The 23,546-nt window shown below is 43.7% G+C and overlaps 1 protein-coding gene across 2 annotated transcripts in view; it reads left to right on the plus strand.

Annotated features, from left to right (window-relative positions):
* The first annotated feature begins 9,804 nt into the window (after positions 1-9,804).
* KIF20A (kinesin family member 20A) overlaps positions 9,805-23,546 on the plus strand; it is a 183,028-nt gene continuing 169,286 nt past the window's right edge. The window contains exon 1 of one of the 2 annotated variants that reach the window (XM_086931820.1): positions 9,805-9,880. The gene's annotated coding sequence lies outside the window, so the exon portion shown is untranslated. The remainder of the gene's footprint in view (positions 9,881-23,546) is intronic. The other variant, XM_086931821.1, reaches the window with a different exon arrangement.

Below are 23,546 nucleotides of genomic sequence, written 5' to 3' on the forward strand. Positions count from 1 at the left end.
AGATCTGAAGGGTAGCTACAGGCAGATAAATACCGACTCCGTAAATATCCTAATGGTTGAAAGGGTGACTAATAACAATTGCAGGACGTTATATGTCAACTTTTATAACTCTGGGAACAGCGAATATAGTGGTAGTAATGTCGCCAACCTAGATAGCATTTTAAATACAGTGTCTCAGAATATCCATTTAGTTTATGAGTTTATCCTATTAGGAGATTTTAATATTCATTTGTGTAATTTAGCCTGTATGGGAAGGAGTGATAATGCAACTGAGGAGGGAGAGGAGGCCCCCCGGGGTCCCCACTTCGAACATTCTACAGAGGGGTTTGAGTTAGAAGAACTACTAGCAAACCATGATTTGTATGAACCCGATAAGGGCGTCAGGGCGCCAACCTTCACTGGCAGTCATCATGGCTCAGTGATAGATTATATCTTTGTCTCACAAGGTATCCTAAACCGGTCCATGGTCTATTGCACAGTTATAACACCTTATAGCGACCACAACCCTGTATTACTCGAAGTGGCCTGGGGTGGCCAGATGGGTGCACCGCCAACAGCACTTAAACCAGTACATCCCTTGAAACCTTGCGACCAAGACAGACGATTGAAATGGGCTAAAGTGATCCCGGTAAATTTCTATGAAAAAAATTTCCCAAAAATAAAAGACAAAGTGGACATCTGTCAAAAACCTGGCGCGCAAGGTAAATAAATAATAGCGGCTTACGAGGAAATTTGTGGCCAGGTGGCCAAGGACCTTTTAGCCAAACCAAAAAAAGGACTTTCTGGAACAAAGCGTTGGTTTGATTCTGCATGTTCAAAAGCCCACAGAGCATTGTTGACAGCGTTAAAAACTTCCCCTAGGGTCGGGGATGACATTGTCAGACTAAGGAAAAACTATAAGGTAGCCATTAAGAATCGCAAGGAAACCATCAAACGCGAATCGTGGGAAAATCTCCTTTCAGCGGCAGTACTGAAGGACAGTAGGAGATTTTGGGAGATCATTAGACAACCTTTATTTTCCAATGACAATAATGCTCCTATGGACTGTGTGATCACTGACGAAAAATGGCTAAATCACTTCAAAAATGTCTATGAGGGTGGGGTTGAAGGAACTGTAGACGCTTCAGTGCCTGCAATAGATGTACACCCTATTCTTTTTAACCCTGAAGAAGTAGAAAAAGCTTTGATGGCCACAACAAGACATAAGGCCCCTGGCCCTGACGGAGTCCCTGCTGACTTCTTTATGTACTCACCTAAACTGTGGGGGGAGGTCTTGTCTAAAGTGTTTAATGCAGCCAATGATAACCAAGCCCCTGGTTCCTGGTCCACATCCACCATCGTTCCTATTTATAAAAATAAAGGTCAGCGAGATGATCCCGCCTCCTATAGGCCCATATCTCTTTTGGACTCAACCGTAAAAATATTAGGTAGAGTCCTTTTGGCCAGACTTAATGAAAATGTGGAGTGCTGTGGAGGGCTGTCTGAAATACAATATGGATTCAGAGAAAGAAAAGGGACAATCGAACAACGTATTAATCTGCATCTATTGATCTCTAAATACACAGTGGCAAAGGGGGGTTCCTTGTTTCTTGCATTCATGGACCTCTCCTCTGCCTTTGATCTGGTGAATAGGACGAAATTGTGGCAGATACTGTTGGAGATGGGTATCGATGAGTCTTTGGTTGTGTTTATGGCTAAACTGCACCAGGAGCTTTTTGCAGCTGTCCGAGTTACAAATGATGGTAGACGCACCCCTTTGTTTAAATCTGCATTTTAGCCCCTTTACTATTCACCATCTACATTAATGGGTTGGGCAGTCACCTGCGGGGACAGGCAGCCGACGTTCCGCATGCAGGAGGCGTTAACATCCCAGGACTCCTGTATGCGGACAATGCAGTGTTGATAGCCCGTACTGGTGTAGGCCTACAGCATCTCCTGGACGCATTTGGTAGTTTTATGGAGACTCTGGACCTCAAGGTCAACGCCTCTAAATCACACACGATGGTAATGGGGCGTGAGTGTAACAAAAAAAGACATAAAACATTTTTTTGTAGGGGAGTTCCTGTCACTAATGTAACCACATTTCCATATTTGGGGGTAATGTTTGACCAGAAAGGAACTTGGGGCCCCCAGATAAGAGCAAAAAGGCTGGCTGTAATAAGATCTTCCTCCGCGGTATTGGGCTTTGCTGGGAAGTTAGGGGCTAGGCCCATGCAAGCTCTCTTGAAAATCTACAAGAGTAAACCAGTGGCCATAGCGGCCTACGGTTCCCAGCTGTGGGGATATGTAAATCTCGACCCAATTCAGAGAGCAGAAAATAGATTCATTAGATCTCTGCTCTCAGTCCCGCAATCCACCCCAACGTATTCTATCCATAAAGAGGTGGGCTTGCCTTATCTGTCTGATACCCTGAGCCTTGCACCGCTAACTTTGTGGCTGAAAATGTGGACAAACGAAGACCTACCTCTGAACCACAAAATTATGCATGACGTCTTATCCTTGGATAAACATAAACATATCCCATGGCTGGCTTATGTAGCGAAAACTTTTGCAGACCTTGGTAGCCCAGAACTTTTTTCATCCCCGGAAAAAATTAGGAGACAGGACATAGTAATCATTACAAAGTTATTTAGGGACAGGCAGGAAGCACGGCGGGAGGAATACGAATTGCTGAAGCCTGCGGTAAGGTCCCATAACCTTTTGGTTTGTACATCCTCACTCGCCCCTTACTTGAACTTTGTCACATTCCCATACCACAGGTTTTTACTAACAAAGTTTCGATTTAACTTGATACATTTTTATTTGGGTTCTTTCAAGAGCTGGCAGAAGCCTGAGCAGGCCCCACCGTGCTGCTGTGATAACTTTTCGGTGCAGGATACCCTGCACTTTGTCATGTTTTGTAGTTTGTACCACGAGCAGAGAAAGAAATATTTGCTTCCTATTTTGAAAAAAGCTGGTTTCGTTCAAGTAAGACCAGCTTTGCTCTTTCTACAACTTCTACCTAACACACATATTACTTTTCGCATGGCAAACTTTTTGGTAGCTGCAATGAGGGCGAAATCTGTCAGTCAAATATTACCTTAAAATTAATAGCTTTTTAGGACGTTTTCTGTGCAGGATTTGTATAAAATTATCTCATCCATGTTCAAAATTTTATCTTTGTCTAATTGGACCTTCTTTTTGGAAAATGTAGATAGATGTATAGTATGTATTGTATTGTAATGTAATTGTTTTTATATTTTTTGTTCTTTGTATGACTTGTAAAAAGTCGAATAAAGATATTCTGACTGACATAATTAGTTGATTATGATTGCAACACAAGCAAGATTAATTTCCCACATGTATTTGTGTAGGTGCATTTCTTATTCTACGTTGGTTATACAGCACATTTCATCAGTGGCGTAACGAAACTTGAGGGGGCCCCCCTGCAAACTACATGGAGGGGGCCCCCCTCCCATCCTCCGTGCCAATCTAGAGCACTCAGGCCAGCGACTCGCCATACTGCTGGGGATGCGGGCTATTGTTACACCACTGTCACCAATGCAGCCGTTATAAGTAACACTGGATGGTGGAGTTAAAGGTTGGGCTTAGTCTGCCAGCAGGCTATAATAGATGGTGTACTTTCATTACAGGGTCCCTGCCATCAGTACGCCGGGGAAGTTTGCACAATTTTAGGTGGGTTTCCTGATGCAGACTCCTGTCATGATATACAACATCGGGCCCACTCATCGTTCAGTTTTGACAAAATTGCATCCACTGCTCCTTCTCGTTTCCGTTTTAAAACATTAGACAATGCGACAATGCTGTATTTTAAAAGCAGATGTAACTACACAAAGCACATTTTGACAATACATTTTTGATTAGTAGACAATAGCAATCTTAAGAGGCATTGCATAGCATCATACACACTTTGACCCCAATTCCATCACAGTCTCTCTCTCTCTCTCTCTCTCTCTCTCTCTCTCTCTCTCAGTCAATAAGTCTCTCTCTCAGTCGGTCAGTCTCTCTCTCTGTGTCATTCAGACTCTCTCTTAGTCAGTCTGTCATTCAGTCAGTCAGTCTCTCTCTCTCTCTGTCAGTCTGTCAGTCGGTCTCTCTCTCTCTGTCAATCTCTCTATCTCTCTCTTTCTGTCAGTCTGTCAGTCAGTCAGTCAATCAGTCAGTCACTCTCAGTCAGTCAGTCTCTCTCTCTCTGTCAGTTTCTCAGCCAGTCAGTCTCTCCGTCAGTCAGTATTCAGTCTCTGAGTCAGTCAGTCTCTACTCTCTCTCCACTTTATCTCTCTCACTTCATTATCTCTCTCAACTCTGTCCACTCTATCTCCACTGTCTCTTTCTCCACTCTCTTTCCACTGTCTCTCCTTCCACTGTCTCTCCCTCCACTGTCTCTCCCTCCACTGTCTCTCCCTCCACTGTCTCTCTCCCCACTGTCTCTCTCTCCACTGTCTCTCTCTCTCTCCACTCTCTCTCCACTGTCTCTCTCTCCACTGTCTCTCTCTCCACTGTCTCTCCCTCTCTCTACTCTCTCTCCACTCTCTCTCCACTGTCTCCCTCCACTCTCTCTCCACCCTCTCTCTCCCTTCTCTCTCTCTACTCTCTCTACTCTCTCTCTCTCTCTACTCTCTCTCTCTCTCTCCACTACCTCTCTCTCCACTCTCTCTCTCTCTCCCTCCACTCTCTCTCTCTCTCCGCTCTCTCTATCTCTGCTCTCTCTCTCCACGCTCTCTCTCTCCACTCTCTCTCTTCACTCTCTCTTTCTCCACTCTCTCTCTCCACTGTCTCTCTCTCCACTGTCTCTCTCTCCACTGTCTCTCCACTGTCTCTCACTCTCTCTACACACTCTCTCTCTCTACTCTCTCTCTCCACTCTCTCCATAATCTCTCTCTCTCCAATCTCTCACTCTCTCCACTCTCTATCCACTGTCTCTCTCTCCACTGTCTCCACTCTCTCTACTCTCTCCACTCTCTCTCTCTCCACTCTCTCTCTCCACTCTCTCTCTCTCTCCACTCTCTCTCCACTCTCTCTACTCTCTCTATCCACTGTCTCTCTCTCAACTGTCTCTCTCTCCACTGTCTCTCACTCTCTCTACTCTCTCCACTCTCTCTCTCTCTCTCCACTCTCTCTTTCCACTCTCTCTCTCCACTCTCTCTCCACTCCCTCTCTCTCCTCTCTCTCCACTGTCTCTCCACTATCTCATTCTCTCTCTACTCTCTCCACTCCATCTCTCTACTCTCTCTCTACTCTCTCTCCACTCTCTTTCTACTTACTCTCTCTCTCTCTCTCCACTCTCTCTCTCTCTCTCTCTCTCTCTCTCCACTCTCTCTCCACTCTATCTCTCTCCACTCTCTCTCCACTCTCTCTCTCCACTCTCTCTCCACTGTCTCTCTCCATTCTCTCTCCACTCTCTCTTTCCACTCTCTCTCCACTCTCTCTCTACTCTCTCTCTCTACTCTCTTTACTCTCTCTACTCTCTCTCCTCTCTCCCCCCACTCTCTCTCCACTCACTCTCTCTCTCTCCACTCTCACGCTCCACTGTCTCTCCACTATCTCTCTCTCCGCTCTCTCTCTCCACCCTCTCTCTCTACTCTCTCTCTACTCTCTATCTACTCTCTCTCTCTCTCTCCCTCCACTGTCTCTCCACTCTCTCTCTCTCTCCACTCCGTCTCTCTCCACTCTCTCTCTCTTCACTCTCTCTCTCTCCACTCTCTCTCACTCCACTCTCTCTCACGCCACTATCTCTCTCACTCCACTCTCTCTCAAAGTAGTGTGCGTTGCCATTGGTGTCCGCAGAAATGTTTCCGGGGGGGGGGGGGTGAGGGTGGTACATTCTTAACTTCATCACCATCCCCCTTGCACTCTTCTCCCCTCTGCCTTGCACCCTTCTCGCCCTGCCCCTTGCAACCTTCTCTCCCTCCGCCTTGCACCCTTTTCTACCTTGCACCGTTCTCCCCTCTGCCTTGCACCCTTCTGCCTTGCCCCTTCTCCCCTCTGCCTTGCACCCTTCTTCCCCTCCGTCTTGCACCCTTCTCCCCCTCCGCCTTGCACCCTTCTCCCCACCGCCTTGCACCCTTCTCCTCCTCCGCCTTGCACCCCTCTCTACCTTGCACCCTTCTACCCTCTGCCTTGCACTCTTCTCCCCTCTGCCTTGCACCCTTCTCCCCTCTGCCTTCCACCCTACTCCACCTCTGCCTTGCTCCCTTTTATAGCTTGCACCATTCTCCCCTCTGCCTTGCCCCATTCTCCACTCCCCTTGCACCCTTCTCCTCTCCGCCTTACACCCTTCTCCCCTCTGCCTTGCACCCTTCTCCCCTTCTCCCCTCTGCCTTGTACCCTTCTCCCCTCTGCCTTGCACCCTTCTCCCCTCCGCCTTGCACCCTTCATTTACCAAAGAGAATGCCCCCCCTCACCCCCCACCGCGGGGGCGTTTGTTACGCCCCTGTCTGTGGCTCGTTAATGACCAGACTTATTTTTCAAGAAGGAAGAGTTGGAAAGCTCTTACCGTTTGGAAGGGTAGAGACGTTCAGAATTATTGTAATTATGGAGGAATTGTTTTATCATTAGAAGGGTTGTGGCTATAAACATTTTCAGAGTTGAGTTTTTTTTAAAAAAAAACATATTAATGGAGAAATAGTAAGCTATGGCCAAGCCTGAACACAAGAGACTTCATTTAAGGCACTGTGTGATACAAAGTATAAAGTGGAAAATAGTTTACATTTAACATGAGTACATTAACTTATAGTAGGCGATGTGTGAGATTTGTTTAATGTGTATCCTGTTTATTGAAGGGATGACACTTTAAGCCTTTCATTCATTCTATCTGTGCAGAAGGGTTTTAATTTTGGCACATTCCACATATGTTGAATATCTGTATCTTTTTATATAAAAGTATTTGTATTTGAGTAGCATATGTTTGGCTCATGAGAAATGTAGTTAATGTATGGTCTTCTGACTCACTAAAAACACTGGTAATAACTCACGTTGAATTCTATTCCGTCGTTTTTAGCTCCATCTGTGCCATAACACACAAGGATTAGTCGTACAGAAGTCAGCCTTGGCCCTGCCTGAATGGGGCATTTCAACCCAATCTGCCCGGCCATGTCCCCTCAAACTGGAAGAATAAGAAATCCCAGGTTTTTTTGAACCTGCTCGTCCGAATTGGCTGGAAGAGTTTTTGTAAAATACCTGCAGAGATTTACAATCTTTGGGACTTAAAACCCACAGACATCCTTGGAGTATTCACCTCAAATTCTTGGAGATGGCTTTTATCCACGGTCGCTGGCTATGCCTTGCCCCACAGTCGCTGAAATCTTGATCTATGGGGAATGCACTCTCTGGGGGCCCCCACTCCCACCCTTGTCAGGGCCCTGAGCAGTGCTCGGTGCTGCCTCCTGCTCTCTAGGGCCCCCACCCCATCCTCTTTCCGGTGTTCTCCGCTCTGACTGAAGAGAAACAATGTATGTTGATACTTTGTTTCTCTTCAGTCAGAGGGAGGGGGCAGGGGCTCAGAGCAGGCTGCACCTGCTTCAGACGAGATGAAACGGAGAGAGGCTTGCTTCAGCGCAAGCCTCTCTCACAGCCCTCAGAAGGCCCCCTTTATTTAATGAAGGGAGTGAGGCCCCCCAAACCACAGGGGCTGCGGGGGCGTTTGTTACGCCCCTGCATTTCATTAATACAAGTTATGGTTATTGGAGTATAATTTCACAAGGGGTACACAAAATTTTGCTTCACCACTGATGGAGCGAGTTTCAGAATTGATTTTAATCTGGCTCGTGATGTTAATCTCCCATAACTTGATTAATTTTATTGAGTTTTTGCATGATTTGTGTTATTAAATCAACTTAGAGTAAAATTCCACACACCATTACACGGGACTAACGTTATGTGCTTTATGTTGCATTTGCAAGTATGTTTTATAATTCATAACTAACGTTGTTTTGTTTGTCCTATTGTCTTTGTCAACATTAATGCGGCTGATTAATTAATGGCATGTGCTTATTTTATACGTGCTTTCGTCTATGTTGTGTCTGTCTATCTTTTTCAGATATATGAAGAATCCTGCTGGACTTTATGAAGAATGGTAGATTTGATAAAATGCTGCTTTTCTTTGTGCTTTTTGCTAGGTAACATATATTAATGGGTTAACATTAGCAATGGAGGGTGGGTAACAGAATGATTTTCATAACCTGAGATTAATTATTCTTTTGTGTTTGTTTGAATACTAGCCAGAGTGAAAGGCTTGAGGCCTGTGATGGTTAGCCTGACAGAGATGAGCCAAGCACAGCCATGTTGGAAAGCTTTTCCAAAAAGACATTTCTTTGAATAAACTGAAGTCAAAACAAGAACAACTGTGCAAAATGTGCTCTGAAAAGTTATTTTCCAAGGCTAAGGAAGTGACAAGCGGCGGATCAGCCGAGCTATGGAGGAAACTGTGAACTGTTTTAATAAAATGTTTCAAACTTCGGAAGCCGGTGTCGCTTCACGTGAAAGGACAATGGCAATGACGTTCTCGTGTGCTGAAAAAGTGGCCTCAAGATGGTCTGACGACTAGCAACCAATCAGGTTGCTGAAAGACATTAAAATAATTACATTTTAGTTAGATTAGTGAGTTAGAAAGGTATAAAGACTAAGCTTTTTGAGAGGAGCGGGGCTGACTGTTCCTGAGGGCGAAGTGCTGTCCGATTTCTTGGGACACGTAAGATTACTTAATGCATTCGAATGTCTTTTCCTTTACAGGTCAGAAAGCTTAATTTAGGGAATTAGGATTTTTCTTTGCTTTATTCATGATTTTGAGCAATTTTGAAATGTCAGAATTTTGTGCCATTAACCTGAAATAAAAAGATATTGATTTAATAAAAGTGTTTGCAAATATTAAATGAGCTAATAAAGAGAATGAAAATGTAAAGCTTTGTCTTTTAAAAATAAAAGACTTAAAACGTCAAGCTGGTCTTGATTATTTTAGTCGTTACCATCAGTAGATTCATTGGCCAAAAGTGGCTTAATTATTTGTGTCTTTGTTTATTAATTATCAGAATATTATACTGCAGTTGTATATAATGTAACTTTAGAGTTTAAATAGCTTGATTAATTAGGCCATGGTGAGTATTAGGTAGTGAATAGTGTAGTTGAGACAGAATTTCTATAGGGGCGCTGGATCAAATCCTTGCTCCATCAATATAAGCAAATATTTGATTTCACTAAAAATCGTTTTATCTTCATTATCACACATAAATCCCTTTCAAATATGTGAGTTCAGACTATCATTTGTACAAAACCATCACTTTTAATAAGTACTTTGCAGCAAAGTGCTATAACGTGCCCTATTAACTTCCAAAGCTTCGTGTTAAAGAAATACTTTTTTGTTTTGTGACGAAACTATCATATTTCACGTGGTTTGTTGAACGATTGACATGCAATATTTTCTGGGGTCGGCTCGTACATGGGCTCTAAGATCCGAGCAAGACCATTGCCTCGGCATTTGCTGTTAATTTGCTGGCTCGCCCACCACCAATATATCCCTTTTTTGCTCAAAAAGTCCGGGGTCTTCAACAAAATTACCAATTCCCGTGCAGACATTGCCAATAACATAACTAACTACTGTAAATCCCAGCTCGATACTTTCTTCCCTCCCACCTTCGAATGACGTCGTTGTCCTGTACATCAGTCCCACTAACACCTAGCCTCTAACTCCTCCTCGGAGTGTTTCAGAGAACCCGTTCCAAAATGTCCGCCAGTGGCCGTGGCGGTTGAGGCAGTCGCTCCTTAGATTGGTTGCTGGTTCGGTTCGCTCTGTGATTGGCTACAATCTTCACTTCCGCTAGCTTGGCAGGCGTGGCGCGAGGTTTGAATCGGTGATTGAGGGTGCAGCGAGGTGGACACACGACAGGTAAGTTCGTTTGTTGTCATTTGACTTGGGGGTGACAGGGAGTCAGCGATGAGGGTCCGATCATATCAATACGTGGTATCGACAGTACGCTTTGGGAGAAGGGGATCGGGGATAAGGATGGTCATGAAATACCTTGTACGGGTGAGGAGAGGGGAACACAAGACAGGAGGGCAAAGTTTGCGTGGCTCTGCTTTCTGTTAATGGGAGCTGAATTGTGGCTGTGGTTCTAGTCTTCCCCTCTTGCTTTTCTCTTCCTTTAAAGATTACTCCCTTGGACAGTAACGAAATGTTGACGTGGACTCGTGGCCTAACAGTTACTGGAAATAATTCCTTATTCCTGATGAGCGCTTTCTGTGAAAGGGCCGTTTGAGACAATAGAGGATGGGCAACATATCTTAATAACTAACCTAACCGGTATGAGATGAAGGGTGGATTTTTTGTCCTGATTTTTTTTTTAATGCATGTCTGCGGTAATTCCAGATCAGATGGCACGGCGTTGCCTCTGCTGAGCACAAGAGAGTTGGGTTACTAAGAGTCCTTCGTAGTTCAGATGGCTTTCGCAGATTTAAGTGTAAGTGCTCCCAGCTCAGATTTGTCACTTTAGTCATACGTGTGTACATCCTCTTCTCACCTAAGCACAGGGCACAGGTCCTGAAAAATAGTTCTAGGGTATAACCTAGTTAATCAGTATGCAAGTGACATCACGGCGCGTGACATCACAGGAAGTGGCATCATAAGTGACGAGATCTTAAGCCCTCCCGTACATGTTTATCCAGACTATCATGAGTACATTGGAGCACGTTTCGAATAAACATGCAAACCCTCCTGATTATGGGAGAAGAGACACTTTTGTAAGCTACACTTAAAACTATGTTGCCTTTTGTCAGCGTAAACGTCATTTACCCATAGTGCTTTACAAGAAAAAATAATGATATTCAGATTACAATGCCGCCTTACAAGTAGGCTCTAAATAAATGCTATTTATTTTGTGTAAATACTGGGAAAGACCAACAGATCTGACATTCTTACAGTGCATGAGTATCTTCTAAACAGCCTGAACATAGTGAAATGCGGCCTCTTAATAATGTGTGCCCTGCTACCAAGGTGTGAGGCTTTTTTTCCCTGCTGCTGAGTTTGATCTAGGTGTGAGGCTCCAGACTGCTGTCATCCAGGAGACTCTACAGAGGAGGCCTGAAGACCCCTCAGATTCGACCTTTATTATGGGCCCAGCAGGAGCCTGCAATAAGAAAGCCCCCATCCGCCTGCACGTTGTTGTAGATCGAAAGCAGACAACAACGTGCAGGCACTGCTGAATGTGTCCCAGTGTTTGCAAATAACACCTGGACAAATTTAGCATATTTTTCATTGGGGCTCAACTTCTTGGCAGGGTGGACGGCATCCACCTTGTAAAAATAGTGGGTGGATGCTGTCCACCCGAGTGTAACACCCCCCCCCCCCCAAATTCCTTGCCATCGCTACCCACTTGTTAGCCAAAGATAATGGGCGTCAACTGAACTAAGCCGTAAGCTATTTAAAAAATGTCAACTCTTTTTTTGAGTAATGTTTTTAATCAGAGTTTCCCAAACTGTGGTCCGCGGACCCCCAGGGGGTCCGTGAGACATTCTCAGGTGGCCCGCAGGACTCGAGTGCCTGTTGTCGTGAAAAATGAAACGCCCATGCGTCCTCACAGCACACGAGCTGTGAATGTTGGCGCAGGGGTGGCGAGACCACAACAATACAATCGGGAGGCGGGGGCAGCGAGTGGGCAGTCAGGGGGGCAAGGCTGCAGGGGGCACAGCGGCCAGGGAAACAAGTGGAACAGAAGGCAAAAGGGGCACAAAAACAAGTGGAAAGAAACGAGTGGTGCAGAAGTGCACAAAAAACAAGTGGAACAGAGGGCAGAAAGGCACAAAAAACGAGGGGAACAGAGGGTAGAAAGGCACAAAAAATGAGTGGAGCAGAGGGCAGAAAGGCACAAAAAACGAGGGGAACAGGGCCAAGGGGAACAGAAGGGAAAACCGGGCAGAGACAAGGGGCAGCGAGGGGTACAGAAGGAAAGACCGGGCAGAGAGAGCACAGGGACAGCGAGGGGAACAGAGGGAAGAAAAAGTGGCACGGACCACGTACAGGCAGCGGTGGAAGACAGACAATAGCAGTCACAGACACAACAATGAAAATGCAGGCAATACAATAAAAGCAATAAAGCGTTGAAAAGCACATGTGTATAGATTACCGTTACTTGGCAGGCAGGTAAAAATAGATGCAGCCAGGATCAGCAGTAGGATTTTCGTGCTGCTGTCTGATTGCTCACTTTCCACAAGCCCTTGGGTGAATTGTGTGCTGTCAAGCTTTCATATTCAGACATATCAAGCTCTTATTCTGTGTAGCCTTTGCAGTTTGTTGTTGGCAAGGGACAGGGCAGTGGGCATCCTAACAGGAGAGGGTCATTTCAGGTGCCAATCGAGGCCTCTCTGAAATATGCCTTAACTGCACTGCTCACCCCTTGGTGGTAAAATGTTGTTCTGCTGTCTGTGACTAAAGATTATATCCAATAGGGGTTTATGGTAATTGGCATAGCATTGTTCCATGATCTCGCTGAAACAATATGCCTCCTGTGCAGATACCTTCCTGCCATCTCTTGCACTTCCATGAGGAACTCCTAATATAGACCTTGAATTTGCTCTGTACACTGGACTCATCGCTTTGTGCCCTATCTTGTTAGAATTTTCACAATATTTGTTGCTCCTTGGGGCATGTCTTCATTATAAAATGCTTCATAATTGTATAATATTTTAGGCCTTTTTAAACTGTGAATATGTAAAAATGCTAATAATTCACAATCATTCAACCTGTTGCTGTAAGGAAGGGTCACCACTCCAAGTCTCTGGAATGAGAATGTAGAGGTGCTGCTATGGCTGAGAGCTTTTGACTTGTACCACTAAATAATACACTGCTGTATGCATACATGTCCAAGCCAATAGACCCAATTCAGGCTGTCTCCCTCTTGACATTGTCTCCTTCAAAAGGCGTTTTAAAAATAAATTTTAATTGTGCAAATCGCTTGGGGGTCCCCGGCTTCCAGTAGTAATTCAGTGGGGGACCTCAGGAGTCAGAAGTTTGGGAACCACTGAAATAAACCATATATTGCAATGACTGACTTTATTTTTTTTATTTTAAAGTATGGCACTGTTAACGGATTTTGTATTTTATTCTTTTTCATACTTTCTTTCCATAAATATACCTATTTTTTTAAACATCTAATTATACCATTAATATTAAAAAAGTAAGATCTTCTGTTGCTCTCATTTACGTATGAGAAGTTTTTGGAAGGGTGTGGGAGCCTTTAACTGCAGCGGGCATTATCTGCCATTAACAGTAATTACTTAATGAAGTGATAATAATTGCAACTGGTAGGGAAAGAATTGTGCTTTAACTATAAATTATTTTTCGTTTTGATATTCGCTTTAAATAAAAGGTGACAAAACACACAATGTATTGTCGATAATCTATGCTTATATATAGTTAATTCCTTTCAGGAAATTGACAAAATCCATTTACTTAGTAAAAAAAAAGTTTAATAGTATACAGTTGTCTTCATTAATGTGGAAGATACATTAAAGCATTAAAGCTAACTCCTCGAGTTGTTTTGCAGTCAAAGTTCAAATAAATCTTACGTGTGTAAAAACTCTAGAAGGATTTTAATGCAGGACCAATTCAAATCACATGCACGATATCTTGGACCCCTTCACCACATAGGATATGTTTCCGATTGATCTTTTTTTAATGCAAGGGTGTGCAGTTTCTGGGACAAGTAAGGGTTGTCGGTCAGTGAGATATCTTCCAAATGGAGTAAGTGCCCTCACAAATTCTGAGAGGTGTAATGCTTCATCATCTGGGTGTGTGCTCCTTGTCGGGAAGGCGGTGCAATGCCCGGATGCACCCACAAAGGGTCTTTTAGCCGGAGATCTTTTAATTAGGCCGTTTGATGGATGAGGGTATGTGGGCTTTGATAAGTAGTGTAGTGAAAAGAGTGATTAAAATAGGTTTAGTGATGCTGGCTTTGACTTAACTTTATTGGTGGAGCTACTCATGTGGGATGCCATGGTCCTATAGAGCATCTGTGTTCTTGCCTCATACAGCCCCTCAGGGGTCTATTGGCAATTCATCAGGACCAAGGACACATATCTTACACTACAGCGTAACTGGTTCTCCAATGAGTGCAGATAGTTTAAGTAACCAGTTGTGCTGTACGTAGTAGGCAAGATTCTACCTTGTTTGTTGGACCGATCTGAAAGAAAGGAAATGGAGCTAGACAAAAACATAGGACAAACTTTTTTTTTTTAACTGGTGAAACATTGTTCAGTATTAGCAAGTTGTAGTTTCCTATATTTATCATCATATTTCCTGCATGCCCCATAGTGCAGTTCAAGGTGACGAGCACTGGAGACACTCAAATAGCACCACCAGAATGCACAATATTTAATATACGAACGTGGATACTTTCGTTATAGTGCTAAAACAGTGAGTAAATACCAAAGAGCTTTCTATTAATTTTCTTGGGCATGCTTAATTACCATTTGTACCTAAGGTGCACGTATTGTTGTATTCGTGTTCGGGTTTCACAAATGGTCCGAACAGCACCTCATTTTTTGGACAGGGAATGCTGTTTGTCATTAGGTGAATTGTTTCCACACAAACGGATCCTCTTGTTAGTTCTCGAGTACGTCTGATGACCTGAGATGGACCATTTTAGAGTATCACCCACAGATACGAAAAGAAGCTCTTTGCAGGAAGGAGCAGATGTGGGTTTGTAGGTTGTCTACGCATAGTGTGGGGCTGAATGATGACATCCTGTGGGTGGGTAAAGCTGAATTGGTAATCCCTCACTCCATCCTTTAAGGACCACACCACTTGTTTTGGATGTCTCGTACTGTATTTACCAACGAGCAAGTAAACATGTATGACGCAACCCCCAGTGACCCACTGTTCCTTCACATAGGTCTATGTGGAACTATCATTCCTTTACACACAACCTCCTATGTGGAGGGAGGGTAATTTCATATACATACTTTGATAAATAATTGCATGCCATAGGGGCTATATTTACACAAGTGGGCAGATAGTTTATCTACATCTAGATCCTCCTCACATCGTCTGCCAAGTAATGCCTAGTCTGATCAAGAACTCTGAATAAGGAAAAAACATTTCCTGATCCTTCTGATCGTCCGCCCCAATTTAATGATTTAGATTGTCCATGACCCTCCCAAGAGGGCCCCTGCAGTCACCTCACTAGTCCACCTGAATTCTTACAGGAAGTACTGCCATGAGTGTAATTCCGCCCACCCAGCTTGCCTCGGAATGGGAGACTGCGCAGGGATAGGTGGATAGGCATTAACCACGCCAACACGAGTGAATATGGAATCCCAAGGACTCACCTGGCATCCACCAGGGTAAGACGCTTGACTACTTTTAACCCTCCTGGTATGTTATCAGACCTCCAGGTCGTGATTGACCGTCACGCTCTGTAGCAATCCCTTATGACCCACACCTACTTAAAAACGGGTGAGTGAGTATACTTTTTTTAATTAAAGTTTTTTTATTGTATTTTAGAAAACACATACAATGAACATCTCAGGCTACAGCAGTGCTAGTCGCAGCAGTGCGAATGGCATACATAGCAGTAAGAAGTAGTACAATACAGCATTTTTCCCTATTTCCACCACTCGGAGCATAGTTGGTTATACAGCAGGAGTTATTAACATATCTGGATTAGCCCTTAAATAGTCCGTTAGGGGCGTCCTGTATTCTTTAGGCTTTGATTTTGATGGGTGCTCTTCTTCGTATGTTTTCAGAGTGTCTATACAGTACACCATGTCCATTATCCAATGTTTACTGCTTGGGGGCTGTTTACCATCCCAGCATTGATATCCTCCTTTTTGCCAACAGTAACGCAATAGTACATAGTTTCCGCTTTACAGAGCGCACGTTTCACTAGGCCCAACAGACATACTTGTATTGAATTCTATTTTGGATTCTAGTACATGGCCTAGTATTGCAGTTATCTCCTCCCAGTACTCCCTGACTTTAGCGCATCGTCATGCTAAATGTACAAAGTCAGCGTTTTCCTCCCCACATCTTCGACAGCAGGCGTCTACGCGGAGACCACATTTTTGTAATTTGAGTTTGGTGTGGTAAGTTTGGTGTATATATTTATAATATATTATGCATAGGTTTCCATTGGGTTTAAGCATTTCTGTCTGCGCACAGCAAATGTGCCAGTATTCTTCAGTTAGAGGCGATTTAAAGTTTCCCATTCCACCTCTCTCTCGAGCTTTACCAGTGACACCTGCTATATCTTCTCTTAACAACTTGTACAATTTTGTTACCATATGGCAGAGGCCTTCAAACTGTGGGGCGCGCCCTCCTGGCGGCCCGTGGAGGCATTCCCAGGGGTGCGCAAATGCTTCACTAAGTACTTGTGAATAATGATGGCCTAAAAGAGAGGCTTTCTTTGTGTGTTTTTGCTTCCATGCCACCTTTATTTACACAAAGCGGCTGAGGGCAGGAGTGCCACCTTTAACAGCGAATGCCTGACATCTGTTCAACGTGTTAAGATTCTGCAAATGCCCAGACACTTGCATTCATTCTTAACATGTTTTTTCAGTCTTTCTGTACTTTAGTTATCATTCAGAGGTCATTAGGGCAGCAGTAGAACACATTTTAAAGTGTTTCCTTCTAACATTTTTGTTGTAAATAGTTGTATACCCCACCTAGTATATTATTACCTTTAAATAAGGAGATAAATAAACTTGCGAGGAAACAGTACCTTAGTAGAACTAGGGAAAATGTGCAGAAATTAGCCTTACTACGTAGAAGGAGGGTGAGACTGAAAATAAAATTAAAGAGAAAAAGAAGATTCCCTCTGGATTAGATTAAGAGAAGCATCTGCCTTTAATAATTCCAGAGAATTCTGGTCTATAATAGGGAAGGGATGCGGTGCAAGAACCACCCCTATCCCTATTTCTATTGCAGAAGATGTTTGGATATTATTCATATCTAGTCTGTATGCATCTAACGGTGCAGAGAGTGACAATGGGGATTTAGCTCAGAATAGTGAGCATAATATAGTGCTCCCAACCGAGATGACCATAGCCTCCGTGATGAAGAGTGTGCGCTCTTCCGGAGCTATGGGTCCGGACGAGTTACCCATGTCACTATTGAAGCAAGATGTCTCCTCTTGGAGTAGGATTCTTCTCCCAGTATTTCATGCATGCCTCCTCTCGAGGTCAGTTCCCGACTCTTGGAGGGGAAGCATATTAATTCCCCTATTCAACAAGCATTGGAAATGAAATAGGTCTCGCATTAGGAAAGTTTGAGCGATTGTTATTGTAAATGACACTTTTTTTATTTGTGTTGGTTTTGAAAATAGCTTTGTCAGTTACAATGTCAATAGTTTTAACTTTCGCAAATGTGACACCTATAGCATTTGTAATGCAATGTGTGTTGTATTTACGTGACTTAGATGTATTGATATTACAAATAACAATGGCTTTTATTTTTGTAAATAATTAATACTTAAATAAAAGTTATTGTAATTTATAATGGCAATACCTTAAACGTTTGTAAATAACTTTTGTGAAGATTATGTTCAGTGTATTTTATTGTGACGAAAATCCAAGAACATTGCATTTGCACCTACACACACACAGAGACACACACACACACACACACCCACACACACACACATAGATGTGGTGGTGGTGGATGTGTTGGTGGATGTGTTGGTGGATGTGTTGGTGGATGTGTTGGTGGATGTGGTGGTGGATGCGGTGGTGGATGTGGTGGTGGTCATGGATGCGGTGTTGGTGGATGCAGTAGTGGTGGATGCGGTGGTGGTGGATGCGGTGGTGGTGGATGCGGTGGTGGATGTGGTGGTGGTGGATTCGGTGGTGGTGGATTCGGTGGTGGTGGATTCGGTGGTGGTGGATGTGTTGGTGGATGTGTTGGTGGATGTGTTGGTGGATGTGTTGGTGGATGTGTTGGTGGATGTGTTGGTGGATGTGTTGGTGGATGTGTTGGTGGATGTGTTGGTGGATGTGTTGGTGGATGTGGATGTGGTGGGTGTGGTGAAAGTGGTGTTGGATGCGGTGGTGGTGGTGGATGTGGTGTTGGATGCGGTGGTGGTGGTGGATGTGGTGTTGGTGGATGTGGTGTTGTTGGTGGATGTGGTGGTGGTGGTGGATGCGGTGGTGGTGGTGGTGGTGGATGAGGTGGTGGTGGATGTGGTGGTGGTGGATGTGGTGGTGGTGGATGTGGTGGTGGTGGATGTGGTGGTGGTGGATGTGGTGGTGGTGGGTGTGGTGGATCTGGTGGCGGTGGATGTGGCTGTGGATGTGAAAAGTTTGAGCTTTTGGTGTGTAAAATGTAAATACATTTTATTTTTTGTTTATGGATCTACAGATGAGCACAAACAATGAGCTATGGAAGGAAAGGGCGCTACAGAGGAGTACTGAAACTAGCTTAGTTAGGAGAGGGTTCTGCAGAAGAGCAGCATCAACAAACTTAGGAAGCAGAGGGCTCTACAGATGAGCACGGAAACGAGCTTAGGAAGCAGAGGGCCCTACAGATAAGCACAGAAACAACTAGCTTAGTTAGGAGAGTGTTCTGCAGAGGAGGGTCGCATCAAAAACTTAGGAAGGAGCAGGATCTACGGATGAAACTTGAAATGCACAAAACGGCATGCTAGCACCTTCAGAGCTGAAGGTAAACTACAGTGTTGTATTCGATTTAGCTTGGCTAGGCTTCAAGTGAAGAGTGGCCTTCAAAAATGCGTTTTATCGGCAACCAAGGATAAGAGACGAGCTAAAGCACATGCATGACGTGTTGCGACAACCTAACTGGTCACGTGTGATTATATTAATTTCAGGTTCACAGAGAAATATTTAGGCAGTGCACCCAGGCTTACAGTCGTGATTCGGGTGGGGGGACAACAAGTGAAAAGGTTAAGAACCGCGGGCGTACTGTATTGCTTGGGTTGTGCATCAAGCAGCGCCCACAGTCTGAACTTCCGACAGCACATACCAACAAAGCTTGCCAGAGGCGCGGCGCCCGTCTCGTCCCCGATGCAGAGGGCTCTACCTCGGTGACCCTTACGACTCAAGCCAGGTGTGCAACAGTCACAAGTGACGCAATTCCAACATTCTCGTTTGAAGAACGAGTCTGTTTAAATTCAGCTACGTACGTGCTATAACGAGGGAAAAGGAGAGTCCACTTGAACAGAACGAACTATGTAAATTAATAAACTGATACAAACTTGAATTCTGGCGAAATGCAGACTGGTGATGGCAGAATAAAACGAGAAAGCAAGCTTGCTTAACAACATTCAAGCATACACAATGCAAGAATTCACATAATTGCCCGAAAATACGCAAAGATAGAAGACGACGGAGGGAAGGCAGAGAAGGGGATGGGGGAGGAGAAATGCGACACGGCGGGCAGGGGAGGGGGCGGAGCGGGGAGATGGTGTGAAAGCAGCAGGGGCCTGGAGTGCCATACGTCGTCTTCATGTCATGTTAGATAGGGGGTGGCCTCCCCCCAACCAAACAAGCTTGGTTAATCCTCGAGCTGGAATAAACGCCACACATCCTGTTGTTGCCAAAATATGGCGTTTCTCTATCTCGCATCTTTAACTTGCTACGTACGTGCTATAACGAGGGAAAAGGAGAGTCCACTTGAACAGAACGAACTATGTAAATTAATAAACTGATACAAACTTGAATTCTGGCGAAATGCAGACTGGTGATGGCAGAATAAAACGAGAAAGCAAGCTTGCTTAACAACATTCAAGCATACACAATGCAAGAATTCACATAATTGCCCGAAAATACGCAAAGATAGAACAAAACGGAGGGAAGGCAGAGAAGGGGAAGGGGGAGGAGAAATGCGACACGGCGGGCAGGGGAGAGGGCGGAGCGGGGAGAGGGTGTGAAAGCAGCAGGGGCCTGGAGTGCGGCTGAGGGAACGGAAGAAATGCGACACGGCAGGCAGGGGAGGGGGGCGGAGTGGGGGTGTGGGAGGAGTGCGCCTGGGGGAGGCAGGCGGCTGGGGGCATGTGCACGCGCTTTCAAGCTCAATGCGCATGCGCATTGAGCTTGAGTTTCACGGGCACTGCAAGGAATCGCCACGATTCCTTGCAAGTTGGTTAAAGAGTGTTTAAGCCCCCATAGTCTCGCAAGCTCGATGCGCATCGACAGGCGAGACCTGAAAAGGGAGAGCGAGATAATCCAAAGAATTATCGTTTAATAGCTCTATTGGACTCAATAGGAAAAGTTTTTGCTAAATACCTTTTAACACTAATTAACGAATGGATAGAATCAAATTGTATTTTACCTTTGGAACAAACCGGATTTCGTAAAGAGCATGGTACATTAGATAATTTAACAGCATTACAGGTGATTGTTGACAAATATGTACGTGTTCGAGGTGGTGGAATATACATGGCATTTATAGATTTCTCCACAGCGTTCGACAAGGTGGACCGTCCGACGCTGTGGAGAAAGCTTGCAGCTCTAGGTATGCCAACACAGTTACTTGAACTCGTAAAGTCTCTTCACTCGAACACGTGGTGTAAGGTATTATATGGTGGAGAAAGGGGTCTCTCTCAATTTATACCTTCCCCAAATGGTTTGAAACAAGGGTGTATATTGGCCCCTATATTGTTTTCTTTATATACGGCAGATCTCCCTATTTCCATTTCTGCTTGTGACGGGCAAGCCCCGAAAATTGGAGGATCATCCATATCTGTTTTAATGTATGCAGATGATATCCTCATTTTAGATCTAACCCCAAAGGGCTTATCTAACCGTTTACAGGCATTACATCAATTTGCAGAAGCAGATTATATGAAGATTAACGCTTCGAAAAGTAAAATAATGTGCATTTTTGGAAAGAAAAAATGTAGATCCGAAAATTATAGTTGGGCCATAGGAAGGCAGAAACTAGAGGTGGTTAAGACCTATACCTTCTTAGGCAAAATCATTTCTGCAAACCTAAGTGAGAAACCTCACATTGAGCACATTGCACGTAAAGCATCGGCTCATGGTATGGGGTTAAGCTCCCTGTATAGCGCTACAGGGAAGAGACACTTTACACTATTTCTGGAGGTTTTTTTTAGAGCAAAGATCCCTGCCACTCTACTGTATGGATTAGAATTAGTGGAGCTAAATCACTGGGGATTCTTGCAAAAAACAGAAGGAAAGGTACTAAGAAGAATTTCATCTCTAAATACAGCCTGCTCTGTATCATCATGCAGGCTGCAATTCGGACTCCGAAGTTGTTGGGTACAGGGGTTGATTGCCCTCGTAAGGTGGGTGGCATGTTTAGCGAGAGGTAAACCGGGCACCTTGCGGGAAGCAATTAAAAATGAACTCCTGGGCAATTTTAACGAGTTTTCTACGCTGGTTAAGAACTTCAGAAAAGCTGTAACTTTGTTAGAGTTGGAAGAAAGCACATTGTTTTTACTTACTCCTATCGAATTAAAGTCTAAATTAAAATGTGCATCGTGGGAACTCAGTTTCAAAATGGATAGGATTGCCATACAAGGGACTAGAGAAAGGCAATCACTGTTAATTACTTATACACCAAAATTGGCCCAACAATACCTTACTTGGAATATTCCCCATAGAGTCCGTAGATTATGGTACCTTTTAAGACAAGACTTGCTCCCGCTTAACTACCTCTTTGCAAAATGGTATGGTGTATCTCCTATATGCAACCTTTGTAATAGTGCTATACAGGATCGTAATCACGTCTTGTTTATCATTCACGCTTTACGCCCATTGCGTTTTAAGTGGTTAAAACCTATTTGTTTACAACTGGGAATTCTAAATGTTAAAACCTTTTTCCATGCACTTTACTGTCCGCCAAATGAAATGTTCTGTTTTAGAATTTTTCACTTTTTTAAAGGGTTTTTAGATATTTATTAATGTTACATGGAGAAGTGCCAGATGATTACTCGTCCAGAGAATAAGTTGTGTTTCCTTTTGCTTTGTAATATGTTTTTCTTTTGTAATCATTATTGTATAATTGTATGTGTATTTTTATGTGGCCCTCATTCGAGAGCCAAAACATAATAAACTAAACTTGAAACTTGTTGTAAATAGGAACCTGGAGCCTGGTATCATTTAGGTTGCTTTATTCATTATAGTCAAGTCTTCAAGATGTTAACAATAAGATGTAGAGAAGACCCACCAGGAGTGACCAGCTTGCCACTCAGCCTGCCTGGTTCCAACTGCCAGTTGTCACCAGGCTAAGCCCCAAACACTCCATGATGTCACCAAAGGTTCTAGTGGTGACATCATGTGAATGACAGTGAAATCCCACAGGCAGAAAAGAGACAGGCTAAATACAACACTTTTCTATTTAAGGTATGTGTTATTAACAGAAAAAAATACAGGCTCTATGTGATTTTTCTAATATTTTTGTTACATTAACTTACTGGTAATGCCAGCAATTCTGTTCGCTAATCCTGTGGTTGTGATGTAAAGAACATGGCAACAAACAACAAAATATTCTGTAAGTATTTTAGTATTTTGTTGCTTTTTCACATTCACTGCAATTGCATAAAACAACTGCACATGCTCTTAAATGACACCTTAAATAACAAAATAAGTGGCAATTAAATTAATTGTTTGGAAATGCACTCTTTCAGCTATGAAACATTAATTGGGTAATGCAGTCACTGCAGACATCTTTTTGTGAGGCAAGAGTCACAGAACTTAACTCAACTTGGCACAGTGCAGCATACTGACACATGTATTTATGATGGTGTGAGGTCCCAACAAGTAACAGAAAGCTCTGAAAATATTTAAAACATTATTTTAAAATTCTAACAGTAAAAGATAGGCTGCCACACAATAATTTTGTATATATGATTAAAATAAGTACTTTCCAAGAATACATTTTCATAATAGCTAACCTAGTGTAGATATTTTAAAAAGTCTATTAAAGGACACTCTTCAAAGCTCAGCATCCTTACATTATCTTTCAAAAAAAGTTAGAAATGTTTGTCATCATGAAACTACAGTTGGCTCTTTAAATGAAATCACGTTAGAGCCCTCTCCCCTGAACTCCCACATTCCACACCCTCCAAGCACTTCAGGTCCTCATTAACAATTCAGGGATTGTTGTTTTAACATAATATATGAAAACTGTTTTGTAAAATTAAGAACACCTTGGTCCCCGTCGACCTAGGCAATACTAACCCCTGTTTACATGCAGATGTTCTCTCAGGTGAGTAGAGGGGGTGGGAGGAAGGAGGCCAACTGGGTCAGATTCAGATCCCTAAGCGTGTTGACCTCTTGGGCCTCAGACAAATGGCTCAAGAAAAAGCGGAACAGAGCAAAATCCATGGACAGGGTGAAAGAGATGACTCTGAATAGAGGGTGCTATGTGAGGTATAATATTTTCATGCACAAATGGACAAAGACGGTTGCCCCACTTCCTGAATAAGATGCTCTGAAGAAGGTTTCAAGAAATGCACATTCATTAATGTTTTATTTTTAGTGCCATCACTATCATTAGTGCAACAGGTGCATTTGCACTGGGGCAATGGTGAGAGGAATCGCTACACCCCAATTAAGGATGTGTCACTAGCAAAAAAGGTGGG

This window comes from Lissotriton vulgaris, chromosome 7 (assembly GCF_964263255.1).
Source record: "Lissotriton vulgaris chromosome 7, aLisVul1.2, whole genome shotgun sequence".
In the NCBI taxonomy this organism is placed as follows: domain Eukaryota; kingdom Metazoa; phylum Chordata; class Amphibia; order Caudata; family Salamandridae; genus Lissotriton; species Lissotriton vulgaris.